Source organism: Sminthopsis crassicaudata, chromosome 4 (assembly GCF_048593235.1).
Source record: "Sminthopsis crassicaudata isolate SCR6 chromosome 4, ASM4859323v1, whole genome shotgun sequence".
NCBI lineage: Eukaryota > Metazoa > Chordata > Mammalia > Dasyuromorphia > Dasyuridae > Sminthopsis > Sminthopsis crassicaudata.
In genome coordinates this window covers 181539302-181556631 of record NC_133620.1, presented here as the reverse complement: position 1 = coordinate 181556631, position 17330 = coordinate 181539302, and positions in this window count along the sequence as shown.

The window sequence follows — 17330 nt, the reverse complement described above, 5'->3', positions numbered from 1 at the left end:
TCATAAGAAATCCAGGAAGGCCACCATTGTATTGGATGGCATCCACATAAATCATTTTGGGAGGTTAGAAATTTAATAGCAGAGCAGATTCTTATTTTTTAAATAATAGCCTTTTATTTTCAAAATAAATGCAAAGGTAGTTTTCAACATTCACTTTTGCAAAACCTTGTGTCCCCAATTTTGTTCCTCACTTTCCCTCACTCCATTCCTCTAGATAGCAAGTTATCCAACATAGGTTAAACATGGGAAAGAAAAAAAAAAGACAAATTAATGACAAAAAGGTGAAAATAATTATGTTGCAATCCACATTCAGGCCCCTTAATTCTGTCTCTGGATGCAGATGGCTATACCTGAATCACCCCATTGTTGAAAAGAGCTAAATCCATCAGAGTTGATCATCACATAATGTTCACTTAGCATCAGTTCATGTAAGTCTCTCCAGACCTTCCTGAAATCATCTAAATGAGCAGATTTTTTTCAACAAGTTCTATAGATGGATAGCTATAGGGTATAGGCTAGCAGTTCATCTAATGCATTTACACCTCTCTATATATGAAGACACTAGAAATTCAGAAGCAGCTACATATCTGGGGTTTTTCAGATAAAGCAGTAGAGGAGCAACAAAAAGCAGAAAAGAAAAACTCCCCCCAAAATTCATTATATATCTCAGAAATGATTTTTAAAATAAAATAGAAGAGACAAAATATAAACTGAAAAAAAGAAACAAGAAAGATGCAAGAAAATCATAAAAAGAGATTAAACCACTTAACTAAAGAGATATAAAAATATTGGAGAAAATACCTTAAAAAACAGAACTGGCCAAAAGAATCACAAAATTCCTTGAAGAGAAGAATTCCTTATAAAACTAAATTGACTAAATGGGAAAAAAGAGATATTAAAAGCTCACTGAAAAAATAATTTCTTAACAATTAGAACTTAGCAAGTAGAGGGTTTTAACTTCATGAAACGTCAAGAACCCATCAAATAAACTCAAAAGAATGAGAAAGAAAAGAAGAAAAATGTGAAATATATCATAGGCAAAACAATTGACATAGAAAATAAATCAAAGAGAGGCAATTTAAGATAAACTAAATGAAAGCCATAATAAAAATAATAGCCTAGACATCATGTTTCAAGAATGTATTAGGCAGAATTGCCCTGATATTTTAGATTCAGAAGATAAAATAGAAATGAAACCTCAATCAATAACCTCCAAAATCAAAACTTTCAGGAACGTAGTAGCCAAATTTCAAAGTTTCCAAGTCAAGAGAAAAAAAATTGCAATCAACACAAAGAAAATATTAAAATATCATGGAGCCACAGTCAGGATCTATAAGATTTAGAGGCTTGCAGGAGCAGAAGGCTTGTATTAAGGTATTCTGGTAGGCAAAAGGGCTAAGATTACAACCAAAAATAATCTATATGGAAAAATTAAGCAAAATTTTGCAGAGAAAATGGAAATTTAATGAAAAAGAGGATTTTAAAAAGACAAGAATAGAAAATGTGCCTTTATTGTGTGTTTTATTTATTTATTTATTTATTGTGTGTGTGTGTGTGTGTGTGTGTGTGTGTGTGTGTGTGTGTGTGTGTGTGTTTTAGATTACTTCAAATGTGTAATAGAAATCAAATTCCTAGCCTTCTCAAGTTGCAGAGTGAGGCAAAACTGTGGGAAGGAATCTGGAACTAAATTTTTTAAAATGTTAATTTTTATATATAATTGAAAAATATTAAATAAAACAAATATGTGTATTTTTATGATTTTTGTATTTTTATTTATTAAATATTTTCCCAATCACATTCAGAATAATTTCATTTGTTTTTAAATTTTTGAATTCTAGTTTCTCTCCCTTACCCCACATAATTAAAAAAAAAAACAAAAAAACAAAGAAAACATGTGAAGTTAGGCATAGTATTTTCATACATCAAGTTGTGAAAGCAAACATAGATCTCCCATCCTAACAAAATCATCCTCCCACATAGGAATATGAGATCAGTGGGCTTTCAGGAAATCAATGGATTTTTTTGATTTCTATTTTATCTCCTGGTTCTAGAATATTAGGATAGTTTTCCTTGATAAGGTCTTGAAAAATAATGTCCAGGCTCTTTTTTTGATAATTACTTTCAGGTAAACTAATAATTTTAAAGTTATCTCTTCTAAACCAATTTTCCAAATCAGTTTTTTTTTCAATGAGATATTTATTTCACAATCCTTTCTCAATTTTTTCTGTTTTTCTTTTTTGTTTGTTTTTTATATACTAATTTTTATCTTTTTTGCATTGCATCTTGATTTCTCATAAAGCCACTACTTCCATTTGCTGAATTCTAATTAAAAAAAATTAATTTCCTTAGTGAGCTTTTGTACCTCCTTTTCCAATTGACTACTTTTGCTTTTTAAGGCATTCTTCTCACTAGCTTTTTGTTTTTCTTTGTGCACTGCCTTCAATTCCTTTCCTGATTTTTCATCTATGTCTCTTACTTGATTTTAAAAGTTCCTTTTGAGATTGGGCGGGGCCAAGATGGCAGAGAAGGCACATGTGAGATTCTGAGCTTCTCTCATACCCTCATTACCAATTTTTAAAATCAGCCTCCAAAATAGCATTAGACTGGTAAGGTTCATGAAGATCATAAGTACAACAATTCACCAGCCGAAAATAATCAGGAATATCACCAGAAAAGGTTTGTCCTGAGTGGTGGGAGGAGACCGGTGTAGGGAATTGAGAGCAGGGCAGCAATAGAATCGGGATCAGGGTGGCCTCTGCTATTGGAAGGTTTACATAGAGCTCTCTGCCACAGCCTGACTGCTTTGCTTTGGTCACAGAGTATGGACCAGCGGAGAAGTTGGGGCCTAGGGTACAGGGTACTCTGAGGGACTCGAGAGCCTAAGAGGATCTGACTGCGCCCATCTAGGACCTGAAGTGACTGAGCACAGACCATAACACAGTTCTTTGCAGCATTCTGCAGCTAGGGGCTCTTGTTGGGGGGGGGGGGGGGCAGCCACAAACATGCACTGCAGGGGCATAGCCCGGGGCAGCCTTTCATCTACACAATGCGGGGCTCTTCCTGGGGTAGTGGAATTTCCCCAGCTTGACTGCACTGCCCATGCAGAGACACTTCTGCTTTGGTGAGAGATAGGGCTAATACTCAAAGCAGGTATTTGTGGAGCGGCAGTGATACTTTTGCTGCTTAACCTCTAGCCCCAAGGCAGTCACTAATCCTCACAATGGGGCTCCTTGAAGGGCACTTACACAGCCCAGCCCTTGATACTTACTTCCCTGTGGAACTCTTCCCAGAGCACTCCCACAGAGTCCATTCCTTGCAACCCATTGAGAGGACAGTTACTGTCCATATACCCATCCTTGCTTTGCAGAGGAAACTGGTAATTTCCTTTCTCTGAAGGCAGACCCTGAAGATTTTTTAAAAGAATGAGTAAAAAATGAAGAGAATAAATACAGAAAGAGAGCAAGTTTCCAACCCCAAGGACACTAATAGCAAACAACCTCCAGGACAATAACTCAAATAATGCTCTCCTAGAAAAGATTATTAAAAATCTCAAAAGAGAGTTAAAGAAAAATGGGAAAAGGAAAGAGAAGCTATGCAAGTGAATAACAACCTCCTGAAATGTGAATTGGAAAAGGTAAAGAAATCACAGGATCTGTGAAATGGAAAAGATAAAGAATTCCCAGAAAAGTAGGATTTGTGAATTGGGAAAAAAAATTAAAAACAAATTTAGTGAAATGCAAAAAAATTCCAAAGAGCAAAACAACTCATTTAAAAACTCAATTGGACATATACAAAAATAAGTAAAAAAAAGCTAATGAAGAAAATAACTCATTAAAAATCAGAACTGAGCAAATAGAAATGAATGATTCATTGAGACACCAAGAATCAGTCAAGCAAAACAAAAAAAAAAAAAATGAAAATATGGAGAAAAATATCAAATATCTACTTGGCCAAATGACAGACCAGGAAAATAGATATAGGAGAGATTATTGGACTTCCGGAAAATTATGATGAAAAAAAGAGCCTAGATATTATTTTACAGGAAATCATAAAAGAGAACTGCCCAGAGGAAATAGAACCAGAAGGTAAAATAGGCACTGAAAGAATTCATCAAACACCTTCGGAAAAAGACCCTAAAAAAACAAACAAACAAAAAAACAAAACAAAACAAAACAAAACAAAACAAAACACCATGGAACATTGTGGCCAAATTTCAGAACTCTCAGACTAAGGAAAAACTATTACAAGCAACCAGGAAATAACAATTCAAATACCAAGGTGTCACAATAAGGGTCACTCAAAATCTGGCTGCTTCTACACTAAAGGATCGAAGAGCCTTGAATCTGATATTCCAAAAGGCAAAAGAACTTGGAATGCAGCCAAGAATAAACTACCCAGCTAAGTTTAGCATTTTCTTCCATGGAAGAAGATGCACATTTAATGAAACAGATGAATTCCATTTTTTCTAAGGGAAAACAAAACAAAACAAAACAAAACACATCTAAACAAAAAATTTGATCTCTATCATAGGACTCAAGAGAAGCAGAAAAAGGTAAAAGGAACTCTTAAGAACTATATTTCTGTTGTGGATATACATTAAGACTACATGTATAATTTGATTTTAATGATATAACAAAAAAAGGGGGAAGTAGAAATGGAAAGGGGATAGTGTCAGAAAAAGGGGAGAGGGGATATAAAAAGAGGGAAACTACATCCTACAAAGAGGCAAAGATACCTGAGGGAAGTTAGAGAGAGGGAGGAACATTGTGTGAATCTTATTCTCATCAGAATTGGCTCAAAGAGAAAATAATTGACATATTGTTTTTATAGAAAATTCTCTCTCACCTTATTAAAAAGGGGGAGAGGAAAAGGGAAAAGGAAAAGAGTAATAAGGGAAGGGTACAAGAAATGGAAAAGGATTTAAAGGGACGAAGAAGGGATACTAAACAGGGAGGGCTGCGTGATGCAAGTGGGGTTCATAAGTTTAATACTGAGGAAGGGGTTCAGGGGGGGCAAGGGAATAAAAAGCATAATCTGGGGATAATATGATTGCAGGGAATACAGAATTATTAATTTTAACTGTAAATGTGAATGGGATGAACTCTTCCATAAAGCAGAGGTGGATAGCAGACTGGATCAAAATCAGAACCCTACAATATGTTGTTTACAGGAAACACATTTAAAGCAGGGAGATATATACAGAGTAAAGGTAAAAGGCTGGAAGAGTATCTATTATGCTTCAAGTGAAGTGAAAAACGCAGGGGTAGCCATCTTTATTTCAGATCAAGCAAAAGCAAAACTTGATCTAATTAAAAGAAATAAGGAAGGAAACTATATATTGCTAAAGGGTAGCATAGAAAATGAAGCAATATCAATACTAAATATATATGCACCAAGTGGTATAGCATCTAACTACCTAAAGGAGAACTTAAGAGAGTTGAAAGAAGAAATACACAACAACACTATAATAGTGGGAGATCTCAACCTTGTACTCACAGAATTAGATAAATGAAACCACCAAACAAATAAGAAAGAAATTAAAGGGGTAAATAGAACATTAGAAATACTAGGTATGATAGACCTTTGGAGAAAACTGAATGGTGACAGAAAGGAGTATACTTTCTTCTCAGCAGTTCATGGATCCTATACAAAAATTGACCATATATTAGGAATAAAGATCTCAAAATTAAATGCAGAAAGGCAGAAATAGTAAAGGCTTTCTTTTCAGATCACAGTGCAATAAAAACTACATTCAACAAAAAGTTAGGGGTAAATAGACCAAAAAGTAATTGAAAACTGAATATTCTAATCTTAAAGAATGATTGGGTGAAACAGCAAATTATAGACACAATTAATAATTTCATTCAAGATAGTGACAAAGATGAGATATCATACCAAAATTTGTGGGATGCAGCTAAAGTGGTAATAAGGGGAAATTTTATATCTTTAGAGTCTTACTTGAATAAAATAGAGAAAGAGAAGATCAATGAATTGGGCTTACAACTTTAAAAAGCTAGAAAAAGACCAAATTAAAAGCCCCCAATCAAATACTAAACTTAAAATTCTAAAATTAAAAAGAGAAAATAATAATATTGAAAGTAAAAAAAAAACTATTGAACTAATAATAAATAAAAGTAAGAGTTGGTTTTATGGAAAAAAAAAACAATAAAATCGCTAAACCTTTGGTAAATCTGATTAGAAAAAGGACAGAGGAAAATCAAATTGTTAGTCTTAAAAATGAAAAGGGGGAACTTTCCACCAATGAAGAGGAAATTAGAGAAATAATAAGGAGTTACTTTGCCCAACTAAAGCAAGTTTCTCTAATAAGGGCTCATTTTACAAATATATAAGGAATTGAGTCAAATTTATAAAAATAAATAAATAAATAAATAAGAACTATGCCCCAATTGATAAATAATCGAAAGACATGATCTGTACCCAAAGGGCCATAAATTCATGCATATCATTTGACCAATAAAACCCCTCCTAGACATAACTTGGGAAAATAAATTTGATAACCTAAGTGAAATGGATGACTACCTCCAAAAATATAGGCTTCCCAGATTAACAGCAGAGGAAGTAAATTGCTTAAATAGTCCCATTTCAGAAAAAGAACTAGAACAAGCTATTAATCAACTCTCTAAGAAAAAATCTCCAGGACTAAATGGATTTACATGTGAATTCTACAAAACATTCAAAGAATGATTAGCCCCAATGCTATATAAACTATTTGAAAAAATAGGGAATGAAAGAGTCCTACCAAATTCCTTTTATGACAGAGACATGATACTGATAACCAAATCAGGTAGGTTGAAACGGGAGAAAGAAAACTATAGACTAATCTCCCTAATGAATATTGATGCTAAAATCTTAAATAAAATATTAGCAAAAAGACTTCAGAAAATCATCCCCAGAATAATACATCATGATCAAGCAGGATTTATACCAGGAATTCAGGACTATTTCAATATTGGGAAAACTATCAGTATAATTGGCCATATTAATAACCAAATTAACAAAAATCATATGATCATTTCAATAGACGCAGAAAAAACATTTGATAAAATCCAACATGCATTTCTATTAAAAACACTTGAGAGTATAAGAATAAATGGACTATTCCTTAAAATAATCAGTAGCATCTATTTAAAACCATCAGTAAGCATCATATGTAATGGGGATAAACTTCAACCATTCCCATTAAGATCAGAAGTGAAACAAGGTTGCCCACTATCACCATTACTATTCAATATGGTATTAGAAATGCTAGCTTTGGCAATAAGAGCGGAGAAAGAGATTAAAGGAATTAGTAATGAGGAGGTCCTCACTAAATAATTTTGCTATTTCTTCCTGTAACTCACTTAAAATCTTCTCCAGAAATTTGCCTATTCTAACACGTGGTGTAGGCACATTTAATAGCTTTACTACTTCATTATTTAGAATAGTCTTTATCAAGATGTATTTTCCTTTCTTTTCTCTTTTAATAAGATTTATTTTTATTTTTACTTTATCTCAAATCATAATTGTTATTATTATTATTATTTTTGCTTCTATTGAAGCATAATACCTTCACTCTCTATGTGGTTCTCTAAGTCAAATGTGTTCTTGTAAACAACACTTTGTAGGAACCTGTCTTTTAGTCCACTCTATTTATTTCTGTTTCATGGGAGAGTTCACTCCATTCACCTTCACAATTATGATGACTAGTTCTGTATTTCCCTTCATTTTCTTTTCCCCCCGTGTGTACTTTTGTTCTCTCTATTTAACCTTTCCTTAGTTCTGTGTTTTTTGTAAAATCACCACATCCACTACCTTATATCATATCACCTCTCATCCCTTCCCTTAGTTGTGCTTTTTACTGACTCTATCCACTACTTTATTTTCTATCAACCCTTCCCTCATTCTTTTACCTTTTCCCCTAGTATTGCTATCCTCTCTTTTTTCCTGCCTCTTCCTTTTCTTTTCCTGTTTCTTCTACTTCTTTATAGGGTTTGACAAATTTCTATCTCCAAATAAATTATTGTTATTCCCTCTTAGAGGAACAATTGATGAGATCAAGCTTCAGACAATGCATACCTCCTTCCTTTCTTTCCCTGGATTGTATTAGGTCTTTTTGCACCTTTTCATGTTAACTAATTGTCCATTTATACCTTCCCTTTCTTTTTTTTTTTCAGTAGAGACCTTTTCCTATCCCTTAAAGTCTTTTTTTTAATGTCACATCAGGGACCATTCACAACTACAACCTCAGTTCATTGATATCTCCCTCTATCTGTCCCAGTGACAGATACAGTTTCCAAGAGTTACAGATTTTGTTTTCCCATCCAAGGATGTGTGCATGTATATATGTATGTATATATATATATATACATATATATATATATATATATATATATACATATATATGTATATATATATATATACACACACACACACATATATATATGTATATATATATATACACACACACACACACACACACACACACACATATATATATATATATATATATATATATATATATATATATATACACATATATATTTATATATTTCCCCCTGTTTGCTTCTAAATGGTTCTCTTGAATTCTGTGTTCATAGATTAAATTTTCTGTTTACTTCTGTTTTGTTTTGTTTTGTTTTTCAATAGAAATTGTTATGGGCTAGAACTCTTAATTTGAAACAAGGATTCTAACAAGGTACTAACTCAGTGGAATTGATAGAGACCATGGTTGTTTAGCATGCTGTTTAACAGTTCTCTAGTTTAGTACATGTAATTAGAACTTAATATAGTTCCACAAGGTTCCCACATATAATCTCAGACAAACTCAGCCAGAATCAGAGCTAGGGAACAGAGAGACCATGGTGACAGGCTCTCCTCCTTCGCTTTTCCACTGAAAGTAAGATCCGGAAGGCCTCCAGAAAATTAGTGGAGCCCCAAGTGAAGGAGACAAGACTTTAAAGAAGACAATAAAGGATTTGCACTTTAACCCCTGGCTACTCCTGTGGTGATTATTGAACTGAAACAAAGACTGACTCCAGAAACCTCAAGAAAACCTCAACAGAGAACATTACATTTTAGAGAGAATATTGCAAGAAATGACTGAAAATCTATTACTTAATTGAAGATCCATCTCCTCCCCTAAAAGATGCTGAGCTTCACTGGGTAGTTAATTCTTGGTTGTTAATACCAGTATCTTTGCCTTCCAGCATATAGTATTCCTGGCCCTCTGATCCTCCATTGTAGAAGCTTCCAGATCTTGAGTAATCCTGACTTTTGCTTCTTAATATCTGAATTGTTTTTGTTTGGCAGCTTGCAGTGTTTTCCCCTCGAGATTGTAGTTTTAGAGTTTCACAACAATGTTCCTTGAGATTTTCCTTGTGTGATCGCTTTCCAGAGGTAATCAATGGATTCTTTCAATGAATGTTTCCCCCTCTCTTTCTAGAATGTTGGGGCAGTTTTCCTTAATGATCTCTTGCATAATGCTATCCAGAGGTTTGTTTGTTTGTTCATGTGGCTTCAAGTAGGCCAAAATTTTTAAAATTGTCTCTTCTGGATCTTTTTTCCAGGTAGGCTATTTTACTAATTAAGTATTTCACATATGTTTTTTCCATTTTTTTTCATTCTTTTTAATTTGTTTAACTGATTCTTCCTGTCTTACATAGTCATTAGTTCCATTTTCTCTGTTTTAGTTTTTAAAGTGTGATTTTCTTCAATTAGCTTTATTTATTTTTTTTCATTTGATTAATTCTACTGTTTAAAGAGTTGTTTTCAAGGGAAAGCTTGAGCAGCTTCCTGACTTTACTCTGCCATCTTGGATGAACCCCCAGAAGTCCATTGAACCAAGTATTTATCTGTTTTCTTTCTAGAGATGGATAGCAAAAACTACAATTTTTGATTTTTACTAAATAGGAAGCAAAAGGCATCATTTAGTATATTGGTGTCTCAGTACCCTCATTTTCTAAAATGAAGATAGTAATACTTGAGGCATGTATTTTAAAAGACTAGTATAAAAAAGGAATACTTTAAAATGACATATAAGTATGCTATTATTGTCTTAATTATGATGTTGAAAACACTTTCTTTCTTTTTTGTAGTCTTATTGAAATGGAAAACCTGGAAATACTTAACAACTGAAGATATAAAAAACTTGTTCAGCAGGATATCTGTGATTTCATTTTTAAATGGTAATATATTTCATGGCTGCCATTATGGTTGTTTTGTGAATGGACATGGAATGAATGATCAAATCTCATTTTTAGAGAGAGAAATATTTCTAAAATAAATCTTAATGGTTGCATTGGGGTAAACAAAATCTGCATATCATCTGCAAATCTCATCCTACCCAATACTTTCAATCACTTATCCCACCAATTCTTATGAATGCTTTTTAAGTCATTTCTGTCAGCAGAATTGTGCTGTTCTATCTATCTATCTATCTATCTATCTATCTATCTATCTATCTATCTATTTATCTATCTATCTATCTATATCTATATATCTATATCCATCTATATCTATATCTATCTATCTATCTATCTATCTATATAATGAGCATTTCCTGTGCTAATAGAGCAAGAAAATTTAAAAGATAGAATTTGAATTTAAGTCTCTTTAATTCCATGTTCACCACCATGTTTATTTATTGATTTGTTTGGGGTTTTTTATAGCTTTTTATTTACACGATATATGCATGGGTAATTTTTCAGCATTAATAATTCCAAATCATTTTGTTCTAATTTTTCTCCTTCTCCCCACCCTTAGATGGCAGGTAGACCAATACATGTTAAATATTAAATGGAACTGATTTGTTCACCACTATATTTAGTATATCAACCTGTCATAGACAAGATAACATAACTCAAATTTCACTGATTTACTTTTCTGGCTCCTGCTTACCTTCAATTGATGTTAGGAAAGTATTCAAAATGATAAATTTTAAAAGGGAGGAGACAATGAAATATAAAAGAGAAGTATAAAAGTTTACTATAGCTGCAACTGCCATAAGGAAAGAGAACTAATATAACAAACACAATAAATTAATAAGTATAGTTATGTCCCTCGAAATTATAAAGCCTACTCCACTATGCCATCTTATTTAAGACTAATTATTCTATGGGGCAATTAATGCAGACATTATTAACCCACATTTTTCAGATATGGAAACATAAAAGCAGAGAGGTTAAATAAGTTGTTAAATTTCACCATAAATTGAATATGTCTATTGATACACACTATGTTCATCCCCCTTCTTTCTTTCTCTCAGATATAATAGGCTACCTTTGCCTCTTCATGAGATGTAGTACCACCACTTTACCCTTTTTTATGATATAATTTCCTTTCCACCTCTAGTTTCTAGGACAAATTATAAAATGGCAAGGTCAGTATTTTCCTATTCCTGGAGATTCACATTCTTGTCCATGCCTACACCCATAAATTTCATATGAAACCACTAAGTACAATAAAGACTTTCCCCTGTTTCTTCTCATGGAGGGTAACAATATATCAACCATTTAAATTTTTTTTTTCTCATTTCTGTATATTATATCACAAGTACATTTATTTTAGATATATCCTAAATACTGTCTTTTATACAAGAGCTAGGGTCTCTTTTGTATAGCTGATGAACTAAATATATAAAAGTAAACTTTTTAAGTGCCAATCATTTTCAAATTAATGTAACATAAGTGAGTAAAGGAGGTAGAAGTTATTTCAGATTGAAAATAATAGACTTCCTAGAGCTGAATATAAAGAATGAGAACCCAACTGAAACTTTCCTTTCTTCTTTCTGTCTTCCCTCTCTCTCCCTCCCTTTCTTTCTTTCTCCCTCCCTCCCTCTCTTCCTTTCTTCCTTCCTTTCTTCCTTCCTTCCTTCCTTCCTTCCTTTCTTTCTTTCTTTCTTTCTTTCTTTCTTCTTCTTTCTTTCTTTCTTTCTTTCTTTCTTTTCTTTCTTTCTTTCTTTCTTTCTTTTCTTTCTTTCTTTCTTTCTTTCTTTCTTTCTTTCTTTCTTTCTTTCTTTCTTTCTTTCTTTCTTTCTTTCTTTCTTTCTTTCTTTCTTTCTTTCTTTCTTTCTTTCTTTCTTTCTTTCTTTCTTTCTTTCTTTCTTTCTTTCTTTCTTTCTTTCTTTCTTTTCTTTCTTTCTTTCTTTCTTTCTTCCTTCCTTCCTTCCTTCCTTCCTTCCTTTCTTTCTTTCTTTCTTTCTTTCTTCCTTCCTTCCTTCCTTCCTTCCTTCCTTCCTTCCTTCCTTCCTTCCCTCCCTCTTCCTCCCTCTCTCTTTCTCTCTTTCTTTCTTTCTTTCTTTCTTTCTTTCTTTCTTTCTTTCTTCTTTCTTTCTTTCTTTCTTTCTTTCTTTCTTTCTTTCTTTCTTTCTTTCTTTCTTTCTTTCTTTCTTTCTTTCTTTCTTTCTTTCTTTCTTTCTTTCTTTCTTTCTTTCTTTCTTTCCTCCATCTCTTCCTCTTTCTTTGTCTCTTAATTTTTTCCATTACAGCCAGACTGAAGCAGACATGGGAAGTCTTGTATTCTCTAATGTAATGAAGATATAATGAACATGTAGGATTCTCATATCATCATGTTATCTTTAGGAAAAACCAAACTAGGGGATAGCTAAAGAAAATACATAACAAGATTTTGAAGGTATGACTGTAAGACTATCACTTAGAATTTTTCACAGAATTACTAATACGAAAAAAGAAAAAAAAATATTGTGTGGTCACCCTAAAATGTATTGCATTTTATAATTATAAGAAAAGTTGAGGTTTTGAATTGAATTCTCCATAACATAAGTACAATTATTTATTCTGGTTCTTTTGTTAATCAGACAGCTTCCTTACATGCAGTGTAGAAGAACTAATTTTCATTTTTTAAAGTGCTATTTTTAATTGGGAATCTTTTTTTTTTTTTGTCCTTTACTGAAGTACTATGTAATGCAACCTTCCACATTTAAATTGCTGGGACATGAAAATATTTTTTTTTTTAAATTCATATCCTCCTCTACAGAACAGGACTTAGTTTAGACTCTCTCATCAAGGAGATTATTTTTATTTTTTTCAAATATTGATTGACTGTCAGGAGCATGCCTTTTAAACTCTGTCCTCCTGTTAAGAGTCATTTCCTGGAGGAAGTAGGTTGAACAGAGATAAGTGATGTAGAAGGCAAATGGAAGAGAATTAAAATAGTTCAGGTATATGGAATAGGATTAAATTCATCTGAATACAACTTTCCTACTACTATCACCACTACTACTAAACCCTGAAATTATCTACTTGTTACTAGAAGAATTTCTATATTGCTTCTTCTCTTGGTTTGTAAAAACACCACCTCTAGGAATGTAGACTTTCTTATTGTTAAAGAAAACATTGTGAGCTTTGGGGTGGGGTAAGGAGCAATTATATAAAGATTTATTAAAATAAAATCTTACTCAATTAAGACAATCTTGTTCAGTTTGTATGAGATGTAAAGGCTCAAGAGCAAGGTGGCTGTCTTTACTAAGAAGAAAAAGGAAATTTATACATATTTATGGATATGTAGAGACAGAGACACAGAGAGAGAAAAAAAGAGACAAAGAGAGACAAAAACAAACAGAGAGACAGAGAGAGTCAGACAGGGACAGAGAGAGGGAGGTTTTTTTTTTTTTTTTTTTTTTTTTTTTAATGTTAAGCTTTTTGGAAGTATAAGAAGTAGCTACCTTTTTCCCATATGTACAATATGCATATAAAACAGGCCCTTGAACAATGTGAATAAAGTTCTAGATTTTATGTTTTGAATATCTGGGTTAGAATCCTGCCTCAGACCTTATCTGTTGTATAATGACATTTTAAAGGTTTAGTTTCCTAATCTGTAAAATGTAACTAAGATAGAATGCAGGGCCTGGAGACTAGAAAACTCATCTTTCTAAATTCAAATCTCACCTTAGATATTTACTACCTTTGTGACCCTTGATGAATTACTTAACTTTGTTTGTCACTGTTTCCTGATTTATAAAATGAGCTGGAGAAGATAAAAAAAAAAAACAAAAACAAAAAAAAACACTCCAGCATCTTTGACAAGAAAACACCAAAATGGGTCATTAAGAATTGAATACTCCTAAGCAACAGCAGCAACAAAATAGGGTTAATAACAATTGCATCTAACTTTTAGAGTTGTTATAGAGATAGAAGCAGGAACTAGCCTTTTACTATTGCAGCATTTTCCCTTCTCTGCAATTTATCATTTTAGAGAGATATTCAGGACAGTAAGAGGTTAGGTCAGTTACTCAAGGTCACATTGACAATTTGTGTCTGAGGTATGACATTGTTAAATGAGATATTGTATGAAAAGTACTTTGTAAACCTTCAAGCACTACATACTTCTAATCTATCATTTTTATTGTCATCATTATTATCTCTGTCATTTGGTATATTGAAGATGAAAAGTAATGGACAAAGGAATAAGTATAGGGATTAATGAAGAACTTATACTGAGAGTCACAGAACCTGGATTCCTATCCAAAAATCTATCACTAATCATAGGCATGTGGTAGTGAATAAGTCACTATTTTATGGCTTCAGTTTTCTCATTTGCAAAGAATATTGGTTGAACTAGATAAGGGACTCTTAAATTTTTGGAGGATTCTTTGGTAGTCTGTTGAAGCCTATAGATCTCTTCTCAGAATAATATTTTAAATGCATAAAATTAAATATATAGGATTTAAAAGAAAACCAACTATTTTAAAATACAGCTGTTCACAAGCAAAGTCATCAGGTTAAGAAACTGGGACTAGATGCAGTGTACAATATGCTACATTTCTGACACTTTATGACCAGTGATTGGCACATTTCCTACAAAGCAAGACTTAGGAGGAGGGTGTAGATTCCTTGTTGTTGTTCAGTTGTGTTTGATTCTTTTTGACCCCATTTGGGGTTTTCCTGGCAAAGATATTGGAGTGGTTTGCCATTTCCTTCTGTAGCTGATTTTACAGATAAGAAAACCAAGGCAAATAGGGTTAAATGGTTTTCTTAGGGTTATTCAGCTTGCAAATGTCTTGATGGGATCCCAATTGTTGCCTCCAGCATACCCCAGCCCAAACCTGCCTCCAACCTCAAGACTCACAGAAATCATTCTTCATGGGTCTCATTTTAAAAACAATGAGCAGAAGAGGCAGAGCCAAGATGGTGGAGAAGAAAGACATGACTCTGTGAACATCCTTACTCCCTCACAACCAATTAGATAAATCAGCCTCAGAAATAGCGTTGGACTGATAGATACCACAAGGACTGGAAGAACGACTTACCAGCTGAAGAGAATCTGGAGTTTCAACAGAAAAGGTCAGTTGCCAGGGGAGGAAGAAGAGAGGCCAGCACAGACGGCTGGGTGCTAGCATACTGCACCGATCGCTCTGGGAAGGGCTCTGGGATCAGAGAAGCCACTGAGATAAAGGAATCTGGCACAGGCTGTTAGATCTTCTCTGCTTATAATACAGCATTTCAGAAGAGAAATCTAAACTACTTTAAAAATTCAAAGATAGAGTAGATGTTCCCAGATCCTGGGGGTGACTCAGCAGATCTCTGCACTAGGGGGTGTGGCCCCTAGCTCCCACCTGAAACTAGTTAAGAGATTGAGAAGTGGGCTGATACGGCCCAAGGCAACATACACTGCCTAGCTCAGCTGGAGGGTGTGGAACTCAGCCCCAGAAGTCCCAGAGAAGTGGAAACTTTGAACTAGGGACAGTGGTTTCTGGCAGACACTTCCAGTTTGAGTGCAGGGGCTTTTCACATCACCTGCTGAAGACATCCACACCCCACTGGGACTTATAGGCTGGGCTATGAGTCCCCTTTACTGTTCAGTCTCAAACCTCAGGGAAGCCACTAGAACACAGCGCCCTCAAGGCACAGCAGTGCTGATCACCTCTGAGGCACTTCTAGGGAGGGGGTGGGGAACTCTCTCCCAGAGCTCTCTCTTAGCTCAGGCACAGGAGCCGCTGCAGCCATCCAGTCTGGGAGGAATCTGGTAAAGAAATAAATAAATAATTTCCTACCCCATGGACAGACCCCAAAATATTTTTTAAATATGAGTAAAAAACAAAAAAGAACCATTGATTCCTTCTACACAGAGAAAGAGTGGGTGTCCAACACCGAGGAAGTTAACAGCAGAGAGTCAGCAGATAACAACCTAAAGGGGAATGATTCCTGCCCCCCATCACATAACTCTCTCCTAGAAGAGACTATTAAAAAGTTAAGAGAGTTTGAAGAAAAATGGGGAAAGGAAAGGGAAGCTATGATAGAGAACAACAACATCCTGAAATTGGAGTTGGAAAAAAATAAAGAATTCACAGGAGATGCAGGGAAACAAAATTTGTGAATTAGAAAAGGTTAAAAAATTACAGGAAAGTAGGATTTCTGAATTGAAAAAGATAAAAAAATCTCAAGAAAATAGGATTTCTGAATTGGAAAAAGAAAATAATTCTCAAAAAAAAATTAGGGAAATGGAAAAAAATTCAATAGAGCAAAATAATTCATTTAAAAACGAAATTGGGCATTTACAAAAAGAACTAAAAACTGTGAAAGAAGAAAATAACTCCTTAAAAGTCAGGATGGAACAAATAGAAATGAATGATTCACAGAGAACCCAAGAATCAGTCAAACAAAACAAAAAAAAAATGAGAAGCTGGAGAACAACGTCAAATACTTACTGGGAAAATCTATAGACCTGGAAAATAGATCTAGGAGAGACAATCTGTGGATCATTGGATTTCCCGAAAACTACGACCAAAAAAAGAGCCTAGATTCTATTTTACAGGAAATTATCAAAGAGAACTGTCCAGAGATAATAGAAACAGAAGGGAAAGTAGATGTGGAAAGAATTCATCGAACTCCTTCTGAAATAGACCCCCAAAAAAAGAACACCACGGAATATTGTGGCCAAGCTGCAAAATTACCAAACAAAGGAGAAAATATTGCAAGCAGCTAGAAAAAAACAATTTAAATACCAAGGTGCCACAATAAGGGTCACTCAAGATCTGGCTGCTCCACATTAAAAGATAGAAGGGCCAGGAACCTGATATTCCGTAAGGCAAAAGATCAAGGACTGCAACCAAGAACGAACTACCCAGTTAAGTTTATCATTTTTTTCCATGGAAGAAGATGGTCATTCAATGAAATAGAGGAATTCCATATGTTTCTAAGAAAAAAAACCAGACAAATAAAAAATTTGATCTACATCCACAAGACTGAAGAGAAACAGAAAAAGGTACACAAAACCCTTGAGAACTGTAACTCTGTTGTGGTTATATAAAAAGTACTCATGGATAATTTGATTTTACTGATATAAAAGAAAACAAAGGGGGGTGTAGTAAAGGG